Here is a 13,606-nt window from a genome sequence, read left to right on the forward strand (position 1 = left end):
GGGTAGAGTCCATCTCCTTATATAGGAAAAGTCCTTAGTGGTTAACATCAAACCTGAAATCTTTTTATATGACCGATCTTACATCTATTTGCATTGACTCAGCTGTACAGAAAATGCAGCCTTTGGTTTCATTCGCTATCTCCCTTCAATCCAAAAGTGTGTTTACATATCTATATGGTACTATCATTCAATCGTGAATTAAATACTTCTTTGGAAAATATGAATGCACAACTGGTAGACCGACCAGCGAGGACAATATTGTAACATGCACTCTATCACCTCTTTGCGCAAAAGCCATTGTACTAGTAGGCGGTTCAACAAGGACACATTCAATTTCCAACTAACATATTCCAAAGGACCACATCACCAGGATGTTGCCGTTTAAACTGATAGCCTTTGCCCTCTCTCATTCCATTGTCTGACTCACGATCAGAAATAACCCATGGTTGACCACATTGCTAGCCAGCCACAAATGAGTTGACTCAGCCTCACGATCCCTCTATAGTCGTGTGGACCCTAGAAGGGCAAATATGGTTTGAACAGTATTCCACCTTCCTACATTAGGGTGCCAAACATTGAGTATATTATATCTATTTTATTCCGGTCAAAACACTTTCTTATTTGACAACCAAAGAAGTGACTCTTGAACGGAAAGCCTTTGATATATATTTCCGAGACAGCTTGTGACTCGTGCTTGCCCAGGGTCTCAAAGTACTGTATGGCTGTGACTCTGACTACCAGAGCTATAAGCTCACATGTGATGATGGCATGGCTCCATCCGCCTCACATGTTGCACGCAGCATAACAAAACACCACACCTCATAGCGGTGTTTCCCAACCTGGGGGCCCCGGACCCCACTCCGGGCTCGCCTGATATGCACACAGGGTTACGGCCCGGGAGATGCATGGCTGACATTTTGATATCCGACACGTTTTTCATGAAAAATGTTTAAGTGTTTTAAAGGTCTCGTAAAGCGCCTGTATCAACACAGACGGACGCCTAGCGACCCGTATCCTGCGAGGTGAATTAACCACATGGCGGGATGTGGTTGGGGTTTCAAGGGGTCTATGTGGAAGCAGATTTAAGACGGGGGGGCACATTATCAGGTTTGACCTCCCAGCACCATCAAATGCGAATAACAACCAATGGCTCATAGAGGGACTTGAGGGCTGATTATACAGTAGCGGGTCATCTTGAAAAGAACTTCTGACAAACCCCCCAACGAGAACAGGCTTCCTAAACCTCCCCACACATCGCTCAAACAAACTACTGTAACCACGGAAACCAGCGGCGAGGATGCTTCCCTCCCGCCATGCCGCTTTAGGCTGGGTGGTCCGCCCGTCCTATTCAGGGCTGGGGGGGGGCCGTTGAGACATCAGAGTTGAAGTAAATAGAGGAGGACGAGCACACTCTGTCCCCTTGAACACATCTGCTTGTGTACTAAGACTGGTAACGGCTCGTTTGAGCGCGCTCGCCCGTGTGTGTCTCTTTAATGTGAGATGCTTCGGGTTTCTTTTGGTGGCATCGCACCGACAGCCTTCGCAAGTCGCCCCGAACGCCACCGCGAGCGGACAGCCACATGAATGGATATTTGCACAGCGGCCTCCTGTCTTTTTTTTACCCTGACCGCTGCGGTGGATATGTTGCTCAATCAGAAGATGCCCTCACACTGCAAAACCACAGTCTCCGGGGGGATGTTAAGAGAGGGAAATAGTTTGTCTATATGAAAAAGAAATGAATAACAATTACAAAAGCAAAAGAGAGAAGAACACTATAATGACACCATAATAGTTGTTTAGATGTCGTTAGAGAATGGATGACTCTAAACGGGAGCGTGTCAAATGGATGGATGAGGAGCAAACCATTACAAACGCTGTGTTCTAGAACCCGAGTCCCCATGGAGACCGGGCCTTGGCCAGTCTATTTTAAATGTGCTCCCATAATACATCCGGGATTTTACCACTGGGGTGGTCATTGGCGTGCAGGGGGATACACCACGGCCTTCCGCACGCTTGCGTTGTATGCTTGTGTGTGTGTGTGTGTGTACGTGTGTGTGTGTGTGTGTGTGTGTGTACACACACACACACACACACACACACACACACACACACACACACACACACACACACACACACACACACACACACACACACACACACACACTGTCTTACATACTCACGCAATCAAATGTGCTATCAAACATTCAACCCACACACCCACACACACTGTGTGGGTATGTGTGTGTGTGGCTGAATGTTTGATAGCACATGTGATTGCGTGAGTGTGTAAGAGATTCTAGCTTTGCACCTCTCCAATGATGCATAACTGGAAACAAAAATAAGAAGGGGAAGGGGGGGGGGGGGGTTGTCTATCAACACCTGCCGAGCAAAGTGTTGACGGCCATAGTTACGCAATTACATTTGTGCGATGAAGTGCTCCAGAAACTTTGTGGCAGCAAAGTGACAAATGTTAGCATTAGGACGTTTATTCCTTTTTATTTCAAGCTGAATACCCTCTTGATTAGAAAAAGTAATGCTTCCTCGTGTTTATCTTTTGCAAGTTTGAAGACTCCAGAGCAATGGCACTTGGAAGGAAAACGCAATGCATGGTCACAAAAGAGAACGACATAACATGTATAGTACTCTACATTCGTAATGTTGTTCACCTCCAGTGTCATCAAAAAGCCTAGATCATGAATATGGAAAACTAAATAAACTAAATTGTAACTAAAACATTTCTGTGTGTTGAGAATAACAGGTATCTGCAGAACATGAGACCCACAATGATAATGTACATATAATGGAAAGAAAGAAAATAACTAACAGAGGAAATTTTAACAGCTAGAGACATAGATACAGAGAGAGAGAGAGAAAGAGGGAGAGACAGAGTAAATCGGAGCGAGAGAGGGACAGAACGAGATAGTGAGAAAGAGAGAGAGAGAGAGAGAGAGAGAGAGAGAGAGAGAGAGAGAGAGAGAGAGAGAGAGAGAGAGAGAGAGAGAGAGAGAGAGAGAGAGAGAGAGAGAAAAAGGGAGAGAGAAACGAGAAGAGAGAGAGAGAAAGAGAGAGAGAGAAAGAGGGAAAAGGAGAGAGAGTGAATCAGAGCGAGAGAGGAACAGAACTAGAGAGTGAGAGAGAGAGTGAGAGAGAGAGAGAGAGTGTGAGAGAGAGAGAGAGAGAGAGAGAGAGAGAGAGAGAGAGAGAGAGAGAGAGAGTGAGAGAGAGGATAAAACCAACAGGGACAGATACAAGGGAAGTAGTTGGAATGGTGCACGGTGAAAGGGTGTGAACGGGGAGAGAGGGGTGGGGGTGGGGGGAGAGGAGGAAGGCAGGTGTTTTGTGGTGAGAGAGTTTGTTTTTGCTAGGGGAGGAGTGAGCGAAAGCCACATGGCCCTGGCCTGGCCTGCCCTGACACATAGCCCTGGAGCTCTGTATTCCTCCGCACTAAAACATAGAGCCCTGGCTTCTGCATTCTGTACCATATCACTCCACAATAGAAAGTACACCCCTGGCATCGACCATCTGTATCGTATCACTTCGTACTTAGACATAGACCTGGCATCTGCCATTCATGCGGTATCGCTCCACACTAAAACATAGACCCCGGCATCTCCCAACACCGGACCTGTCTCAAGGTCACACACAGGCCTAATTACCAAGTAAGGATACACTGAAGGGTACACTTAAATAAATATCGTCACACCCTACTGAGAGACATATAGAAATACATGTTACATAAGGATAGTTCCAATGCAACTAACTTAATGAGAGTATAGAATGGATACAAGAAAAGAGAGAGGGAAAGAGAGAGAAAAAAAAGAGAGAGAGAGAGAGAGAGAGAGAGAGAGAGAGAGAGAGAGAGAGAGAGAGAGAGAGAGAGAGAGAGAGAGAGAGAGAGAGAGAGAGAGAGAGAGAGAGAGAGAGAGAGAGAGAGAGACAGAGAGAGAGAGAGAGAGAGAGAGAGAGAGAGAGAGATAGAGCGGGGGAAATAGAGAGGGAGGGAGAGAGCACAAGGGATAGATAGAGAAAGAGGAAAAGAGAGAAGGAAATAGAGAGAGAGAGAGAGAGAGAGAGAGAGAGAGAGAGAGAGAGAGAGAGAGAGAGAGAGAGAGAGAGAGAGAGAGAGAGAGAGAGAGAGAGAGAGAGAGAGAGAGAGAGAGAGAGAGAGAGAGAGAGAGAGAGAGAGAGAGAGAGAGAGAGAGAGAGAGAGAGAGAGAGAGAGAGAGAGAGAGAGAGAGAGAGAGAGAGAGAGAGAGAGAGAGAGAGAGAGAGAGAGAGAGAGAGAGAGAGAGAGAGAGAGAGAGAGAGAGAGAGAGAGAGAGAGAGAGAGAGAGAGAGAGAGAGAGAGAGAGAGAGAGAGAGAGAGAGAGAGAGAGAGAGAGAGAGAGAGAGAGAGAGAGAGAGAGAGAGAGAGAGAGAGAGAGAGAGAGAGAGAGAGAGAGAGAGAGAGAGAGAGAGAGAGAGAGAGAGAGAGAGAGAGAGAGAGAGAGAGAGAGAGAGAGAGAGAGAGAGAGAGAGAGAGAGAGAGAGAGAGAGAGAGAGAGCAAGCAAGCGCCGGACAGCGGGAGAGCTAAATGAGGGAGAGGAAATTGAAAAAGGGAAAAGGGGAGAGAGGAATGTAGGGTGTCAGGAGAACAGAAGCACACAGAAGTCTAAACAAGGTAATTAGATCGATTTCTGATTCCTCATCTGCAATTGAAAAAGGTGTGTATAAGTACACATATACATACGTATTACAAGGCATCACAAGTTCCCGGTTATCTATATTGGAGAATGTGCCCCCCCATGCGTGTGTGTGTGTTTGTGCGCGCCTGCATGTATGTGTGTATCTTCATTAGAGCACTTAATAATGACTGTTTTTGGTCTGGGCATGCAATGCTGCTAAAACTTGCCCAAAAGTGAGCAATGGCTCCTCTTGGTGGTCACTATAAAATAACATGAATACAATTGATTATACGCTGGAAAATATCACTAAAAGTAAAGATGAAACCTACTGCAATCTTACCAAGAAAATACCTAGTCACTTGGGGAGGGGGCAGCTGCAATCTGCATACGAAGCGCCTACATTTCATCATCACGTAACGACAGCAGGCCTGTCGTTACGACAGCAGGGAGGTCTACAGCGTAGTTAACAAGAATAATTGAATAAAATATAAAGCAATTTTGTAATCAAACATTCAACAACTATTTAATCACCGGATATAAATTTGAGTTAAACAGAAAGCCGAGTCGCACTAACCTGTTTGCTGTTTAACGCTTACCGGTCTCTTTTCGCGGCGTTCTCCTTATGTAGTGCGTGTCACCACCAGTAGATGGCACCACTTACCACTTCATAGCAATGAAGAAACAACTTGCTCTGGATTTAATCTCGTTTTGACTTCGTAAAGACCAATGTAGGAAGTCTAGGCGGTTGGCAGATACCCGAATACCGTCCGAGCGCTGTGTCCTTTGATAATGTTTTTCATTCTTTTGCTTCTAGTTTTTTTGTGCCTGTATGATTTGTATTGCGAGACTCTGGCTGAAGGATTGTGGGCAAAGCGTCTGATCCAGAAACGGGGATCAGCGACGCTGTTGTGCCTCTGATTAAGGCCTGTGTAATTGGACTTGACTTTGCATGACTTGACCAAGTTAATTCATGTCGTGCGGGGAGGATTTCTAAGTGGGTACGCCACAGCCTAGCCTACCCACTGTTTATATGTTTTGTTTTAGTGCCCCCTCTGATCCCTCCCCCAACCCTCTCTCTCTCTACCCCCCCCCCCCCCCCCCCCTCTCTCTCTCTCTGAAGTCTCCCTGATCTTTAATTAAACTCTTATCTCACGCCTGTGAGAAGACACTGGAGCTGATGAGAACTTGATCCGTGGGGATGTGTGTGTTCTCTTCTGTTCTCTCTCTCTTTCCCCATTTCCCTCTCCACTTTCTCCCTTCATGGCCACTTTTCATCTCTCCTATCTTCTTAATTTTCAACTCTGTAAATGTGGACATTAATGCTAAATAAATATATATCTGCTGTATTTCGTTCTTTCGTTGGCTCTTTAGTTGCAGCAGTTTTCAGTTTTCAGTTCAGATTCCTTCCTTTCTTTCATCCGTCCCTCCTTCCTTCCTCTCTTCCTTCCTTTCCTCCTCCCTCCCCTCTTCTCTTCCTTCATTGCTTCCTTCCTTTCTTCCTTCCTTCCTTCCTGCCTTCCTTACTTCATTCAATTGATACTCTCATGCTTCCTTTCCTCCTCCCCTCCCCTCTTCCCTCCTCACTTCAATCCTTCCTTTCGGCCTTACTCTCTTCCTCTCAAACCTTCTTCCTTCCTTCCTCTCTTCCTTCCTTCCTCCCTTCCCTCCTCCCTCCCAGCCGAGTGGGTCAGGGTCACCATGGTTATAAGTCCCTTGTGTCATTCTTATCACGCGCCCGTCTGTTCCTGTCACCCACGACCCAACTGATTAGAGTGGCTGTCTCCTTCACACACATACACGCACACGCGCACACACACGCACACACGTGCACACACACACGCACATACGCACAAGCATAGGAAAGCAGGCACGCACACATACACACACACACACGCATGCACATACGTGCACACACACGCACATACGTGCACACACACATACACACACACGCATTCGCACACACACACGCACACACACACACACACACACACACACACACACACACACACACACACACACACACACACACACACACACACACACACATACACACACACACACACATACACAAGGAGCTGAGAGCAGCTGTTAGTTGAGGTCGGGAAAACGGCTTCCGTGCGACTGAGGAAATATGTATTATGATCTGAGACTGTAATGAGTCCGTTCTTAGATCTGAAAGCAAACAGACGGGGGGATAGCAGGCTGGCTTAGCGAATAAACAAACACCAATGAGAGAGCTTTTGTCGGCTCAAACACGGCCAGCCCGGCCGTACAGAGTGACACAGGGAAACACAAGTGGGGGATTTGCCATCTAATCTTTGAAACATTAAAGGAATGCAACTTAATAGTTCTGGTTGACCAGCTTTTCATGCTACAAACAGAACAAGTAGTCTTAATTCTTCCCCTCAACTAATATCCTCTTCTTGTCTCTCTCTAGGTACAGCTGTCCAGGGAAATTATTGTTTCTGTTATATTTAACTACAGCAAATTAAATGTTCCCATATCATATTGACACTCTTGAGACCTTGTTTTGCTCCGTGCTGCTTCTATAGCCTGAGGGGAAGGAGACAACAGGCCACTCACAGTCATTCGTTCTATTATACAACTCAGATGTTGATCTATTCTCACTACCCCTGCAGAGATTATATTCTAGCCATGTCATTTTTCTGTTGTTTTCATCCCATTTCGGTTCTCCTGGACTCCATCACTCTCTCTTTATCCCCTCGAACCTCCTCCTTCCACTCTCTCCCATCTCCCTCACTCTCCCCTCTCTACTCCCCCCTCCTCTCCTCTCTCCCTCCCTCCTTCTCTCTCTCCCTCTTCACCCATCTCACCTCCTACCCTCCTTACCCCTCTCTCCTCTTCCACCCTCCCACCTCAATTCCCCTTCATGATGACCCCTCTTATTAGGGGTCCAAGCCAACAGGTTGGATCCCTATTGTTTTTGTAAGGATTTTTAGGGGTCCAAGCCAACAGGTTGGATCCCTATTGTTTTTGTAGTGTTTATTATTATACTTACCTCCTTGAAAGTGGTACCGCAGCCCAAACCGTAAATGGTGCCGACACGCCAATTGCATGACTAGATCCAGATCCGTGGGGACTACGCAGACGCCAAAATCCAGACATGCCGGCCACTAGGTGGCGCTATACCTAGGAAAACACGTTCGGGGCTATAACTCCCACACCGAACCTTCCAGAGTCCAAAAACTTGTACCCACAGATGCACTGGAGTCTGCTGCATCTTTTGACCTAGGCCACGCCCATTTGCGTCTATGAATATTTTTCGCTAAATCGCGAAAACCGCAAAAATGTTTTTTCGCTACTCCTCCCACATTTCCCGACCAATTGACACAAAACTTTACACACGGCATCTTCAGACCTACACGAAAAGAATTCCTGCATTACTTTTTTGATCCGACCTTCGACGACGAAACGGTTGCGTTTTGAATTTTGGTTTATTAGCTAAATTAGACGTGGAAAATCCAAAATCCCAAAAAAATCAAAATTACACATCGGATCGACTCCAAATTTTACACACATGTTGGTGCTAACCTTACTGTCGTACGATAAAAATTTCGGAAAATTTCGCCATTAGGGGGCGCCATAAACGAGGAAATTGTATATCTTCTACAAAATTTCGCCGCGAAAACGCTACACTGACTTCTCGCTACTCCTACCACAGTCAAATCCTTTGTATCCACAGGTTCAGGGTAGCGTTTTGAACACATGCTTCGCGTTGTGCCGGCGAAACGCACATTTCTTGTCGCGTTGTGCCGGCGAAATGCACACTTCTTGGACCCCTGCATAACTGCTTGCAGTTCTAGTTAGGGGTCCAAGCCAACAGGTTGGATCCCTATTGTTTTTGTAAGGATTTTTATTAGGGGTCCAAGCCAACAGGTTGGATCCCTATTGTTTTTGTAGTGTTTATTATTATTATTATTATACTTACCTCCCTGAAACTGTGCCCACAGCCCAAACCGTAAATGGTGCCGACACGCCAATTGCATGACTAGATCCAGATCCGTGGGGACTACGCAGACGACAAAATCCAGACATGCCGGCCACTAGGTGGCGCTATACCAAGGAATACGCGTTTGGGGCTATAACTCCCACACCGAACCTCCCACAGTCACAAACTTGTACGCACATATTCACTGGAGTCTGCTGCATCTTTTGGCATAGGCCACGCCCATTTGCGTCTGGAATTTTTTTTCGCAAAATCGCGAAAACCGCAAAACAGTTTTTTCCCTACTCCTCCCACATTTCTTGACCAATCGACACCAAACTTTGCACAAGGCATCTTCAGACGCACACGCAAAGAACGCTGGAACACTTTTTTGATCCGACCTTCGACGACGAAACGGTAGCGTTTTGAATATTGGTTTATGAGCTAAATTAGACGTGGAAAATCAAAAATGCAAAGAAATCCAAAATTAGACATCGGAACGAGTCCAAATTTTACACACATGTTGGTGCTAACCTTAATGTCGTACGATAAAAATTTCGGAAAATGTCGCCATTAGGGGGCGCCATAAACGAGGAAATTGTATATCTTCTAATTGGCCAAAGGAATGTTCTTCAAACTATGAGGGAACCATCAAGGGGCAAACCCGAGTCTATATAAAAATTATGGTCAAGAATTATTAATGTGGGCGGGAGTTATTTGGAAAAGGAAAATTGTCTTTGCAAAATTTCGCCACAGGGCGGCGCCAAAAAACGACGACATTGTCTATCTCCTATTTGGCCAATGGAATGTTCAGAAAACGCGTTTTAGGCTATAACTCCCACACCGAACCTCCCACAGTCAAAACCTTTATAACCACATGTTGTTCACGGTAGCGTTTTGAATACTTGCTTCGCGTTGTGCCGGCGAAATGCACATTTCTTGTCGCGTTGTGCCGGCGAAATGCACACTTCTTGGACCCCTGCATAACTGCTTGCAGTTCTAGTTATTATTATTATACTACCTCCCCGTGAAAGTGGAACCACAGCCCAAACCGTAAATGGTGCACACGCGCCAATTGCATGACTAGAACCAGGTACGGCACCGCTACTCAGATAACCAAATTCAGACACGCCGGCCACTAGGTGGCGCTATACCAAGGAAAGATGCGTTTGGGGCTATAACTCCCACACCGAACCTCACACAGTCAAAAACTTGTACCCACTTATTCACTGGAGTCTGCTGCATCTTTTGGCATAGGCCACGCCCATTTGCGTCTATAATTTTTTTTCGCAAAATCGCGAAAACCGCAAAATTGTTTTTTCCCTACTCCTCCCACATTTCTTGTCCAATCGACACCAAACTTTGCACACGGCATCTTCAGACGCACACGCAAAGAAAGCTCGAACACTTTTTTGATCCGACCCTCGACGACGAAACGGTAGCGTTTTGAACATTGGTTTATTAGCTACGTTTTACGCCGAAACGCAAAAATTCTAAAAATACCAAAAATAGACATCGGATCAAGCCCAAATTTTAGACACATGTCGGTGTTACCCTTAATGGCGTTCAATAAAAAAACCGGAATTTTTCGCCATTAGGGGGCGCAATAAACGAGGAAATTGTATATCTTCTAATTGGCCAGAGGAATGTTCTTCAAACTATAAGGGAACCATCAAGGGGCAAACCCGAGTCTATATAGAAAATATGGCCAAGAATTATTAATGTGGGCGGGAATTATTTGGCAAAGGAAAATTGTCTTTGGAAAATGTCGCCACAGGGCGGCGCCAAAAAACGACGACATTGTCTATCTCCTATTTGGCCAATGGAATGTTCTGAAAACGAGTTTTAGGCTATAACTCCCACACCGAAGCTCCCACAGTCAAAACCTTTGTATCCACAGGTTCAGGGTAGCGTTTTGAATACTTGCTTCGCGTTGTGCCGGCGAAATGCACACTTCGTGGACCCCTGCATAACTGCTTGCAGTTCTAGTTATTATTAGGGGTCCAAGCCAACAGGTTGGATCCCTATTGTTTTTGTACGGATTATTATTATACTTCCTTCGTTAGAAGTGGTACTACAGCCCAAACCGTAAATGGTGCACACAAGCCAATTACATGACTAGATCCAGGTCCGTGAGGTGACGGCAGACGACAAAATCCAGACATGCCGGCCACTAGGTGGCGCTATACCAAGGAATACGCGTTTGGGGCTATAACTCCCACACCGAACCTCCCACAGTCAAAAACTTGTACCCACATATTCACTGGAGTCTGCTGCATCTTTTGACATAGGCCACGCCCATTTGCGTCTATAATTTTTTTTCGCAAAATCGCGAAAACCGCAAAACTGTTTTTTCCCTACTCCTCCCACATTTCTTGACCAATCGACACCAAACTTTGCACACGACATCTTCAGACGCACACGCAAAGGAATCGTAAGACAGTTTTTTGATTTTTTGATGACGAAACGGTAGCGTTTTGAACATTGGTTTATGAGCTAAATTAGACGTTGAAAATCAAAAATCCAAAGAAATCCAAAATTAGACATCGGAACGAGTCCAAATTGTACACACATGTTGGTGCCAACCTTAATGTTGTACGATAAAAATTTCGGATAATTACGCCATTAGGGGGCGCAATAAACGAGGAAATTGTATATCTTCTAATTGGCCAAAGGAATGTTCTTCAAACTCAAGGGAAACCATCAAGGGGCAAACCCGAATCTATATAGAAAATATGGCCAAGAATTATTAATGTGGGCGGGAGTTTTTGGCAAAGGAAAATTGTCTTGGGAAAATTTCGCCAACAGGGCGGCGCCAAAAAACGACGACATTGTCTATCTCCTATTTGGCCAATGGAATGTTCTGAAAACGCGTTTTAGGCTATAACTCCCACACCGAAGCTCCCACAGTCAAAACCTTTATATCCACATGTTGTTCACGGTAACGTTTTGAATACTTGCTTCGCGTTGTGCCGGCGAAATGCACATTTCTTGTCGCGTTGTGCCGGCGAAATGCACACTTCTTGGACCCCTGCATAACTGCTTGCAGTTCTAGTTAGGGGTCCAAGCCAACAGGTTGGATCCCTATTGTTTTTGTAAGGATTTTTAGGGGTCCAAGCCAACAGGTTGGATCCCTATTGTTTTTGTAAGGATTTTTATTATTATACTTCCCGCGCTAAAAGTGGGCCCACAGCCCAAACCGTAAATGGTGCCGACACGCCAATTGCATGACTAGATCCAGGTCCGGCACCGCTACTCAGATAACAAAATCCAGACACGCCGGCCACTAGGTGGCGCTATACCAAGGAAAGACGCGTTTGGGGCTATAACTCCCACACCGAACCTCCCACATTCAAAACCTTGTACACACATATTCACTGGAGTCTGCTGCATCTTTTGGCATAGGCCACGCCCATTTGCGTCTAGAATTTTTTTTCGCAAAATCGCGAAAACCGCAAAACTGTTTTTTCGCTACTCCTCCCATATTTCTCGACCAATCAACACCAAACTTTGCACACGACATCTTCAGACGCACACGCAAAGAATGCACGAAACACTCTTTTGATGCGACCTTTGACGACGAAACGGTAGCGTTTTGAATATTGGTATATTAGCTAAATTAGACGTGGAATATCAAAAATCCAAAGAAATCCAAAATGAGACATCGGATCGAGTCCAAATTTTACACACATGTTGGTGATAACCTTAATGTTGTTCGATAAAAATTTCGGAAAATTTCGCCATTAGGGGGCGCAATAAACTACGAAATTGTATATCTTCTAATTGGCCAAAGGAATGTTCTTCAAACAATGAGGGGACCATCAAGGGGCAAACCCGAGTCTATATAAAAATTATGGTCAAGAATTATTAATGTGGGCGGGAGTTATTTGGAAAAGGAAAATTGTCTTTGGAAAATTTCGCCACAAGAGGGCGCAAAAAAACGACGAAATAATACATCTCCTAATTGGCCAATGGAATGTTCTGAGAACGCGTTTTGGGCTATAACTCCCACACCGAACCTCCCACAGTCAAAACCTTTATATCCACAGATTCACTGGAGTCAGCTGCATCTTTTGGCGTACGCCGTTTCTCAATTTCGAACACATGCTTCGCGTTGTGCCGGCGAAATGCACACTTCTTGGACCCCTGCATAACTGCTTGCAGTTCTAGTTATTATACTTCCCGCGGTGAAAGTGGAACTACAGCCCAAACCGTAAATGGTGCACACGCGCCAATTGCATGACTAGATCCAGAATCGGCACCGCTACTCAGATAACAAAATCCAGACACGCCGGCCACTAGGTGGCGCTATACCAAGGAATACGCGTTTGCGGCTAAAACTCCCACACCGAACCTCCCACAGTCCAAAAACTTGTACACACAGATGCACTGGAGTCTGCTGCATCTTTTGGCCTAGGCCACGCCCATTTGCGTCTAGAAATATTTTTCGCTAAATCGCGAAAACCGCAAAACTGCCTTTTCCCTACTCCTCCCACATTTCTCGACCAATCAACACCAAACTTTGCACACGACATCTTCAGACGCACACGCAAAGAATGCATGAAACACTTTTTTGATCCGACCCTCGACGATGAAACGGTAGCGTTTTGAATATTGGTTTATGAGTTAAATTAGACGTGGAAAATCAAAAATCCAAAGAAATCCAAAATTAGACATCGGAACGAGTCCACATTTTACAGACATGTTGGTGCTAACCTTAATGTCGTTCGATAAAAAATTCGGACAAATTCGCCATTAGGGGGCGCAATAAACGAGGAAATTGTATATCTTCTACAAAATTTCCCCGTCAAAACGCTACACTGACTTCTCGCTACTCCTACGTTGTGCCGGCGAAACGCACATTTCTTGTCGCGTTGTGCCGGCGAAATGCACACTTCTTGGACCCCTGCATAACTGCTTGCAGTTCTAGTTAGGGGTCCAAGCCAACAGGTTGGATCCCTATTGTTTTTGTAAGGATTTTTATTATTATTATTC

The sequence above is a fragment of the Gadus morhua genome, chromosome 3 (genome assembly GCF_902167405.1).
Source record: "Gadus morhua chromosome 3, gadMor3.0, whole genome shotgun sequence".
NCBI lineage: Eukaryota > Metazoa > Chordata > Actinopteri > Gadiformes > Gadidae > Gadus > Gadus morhua.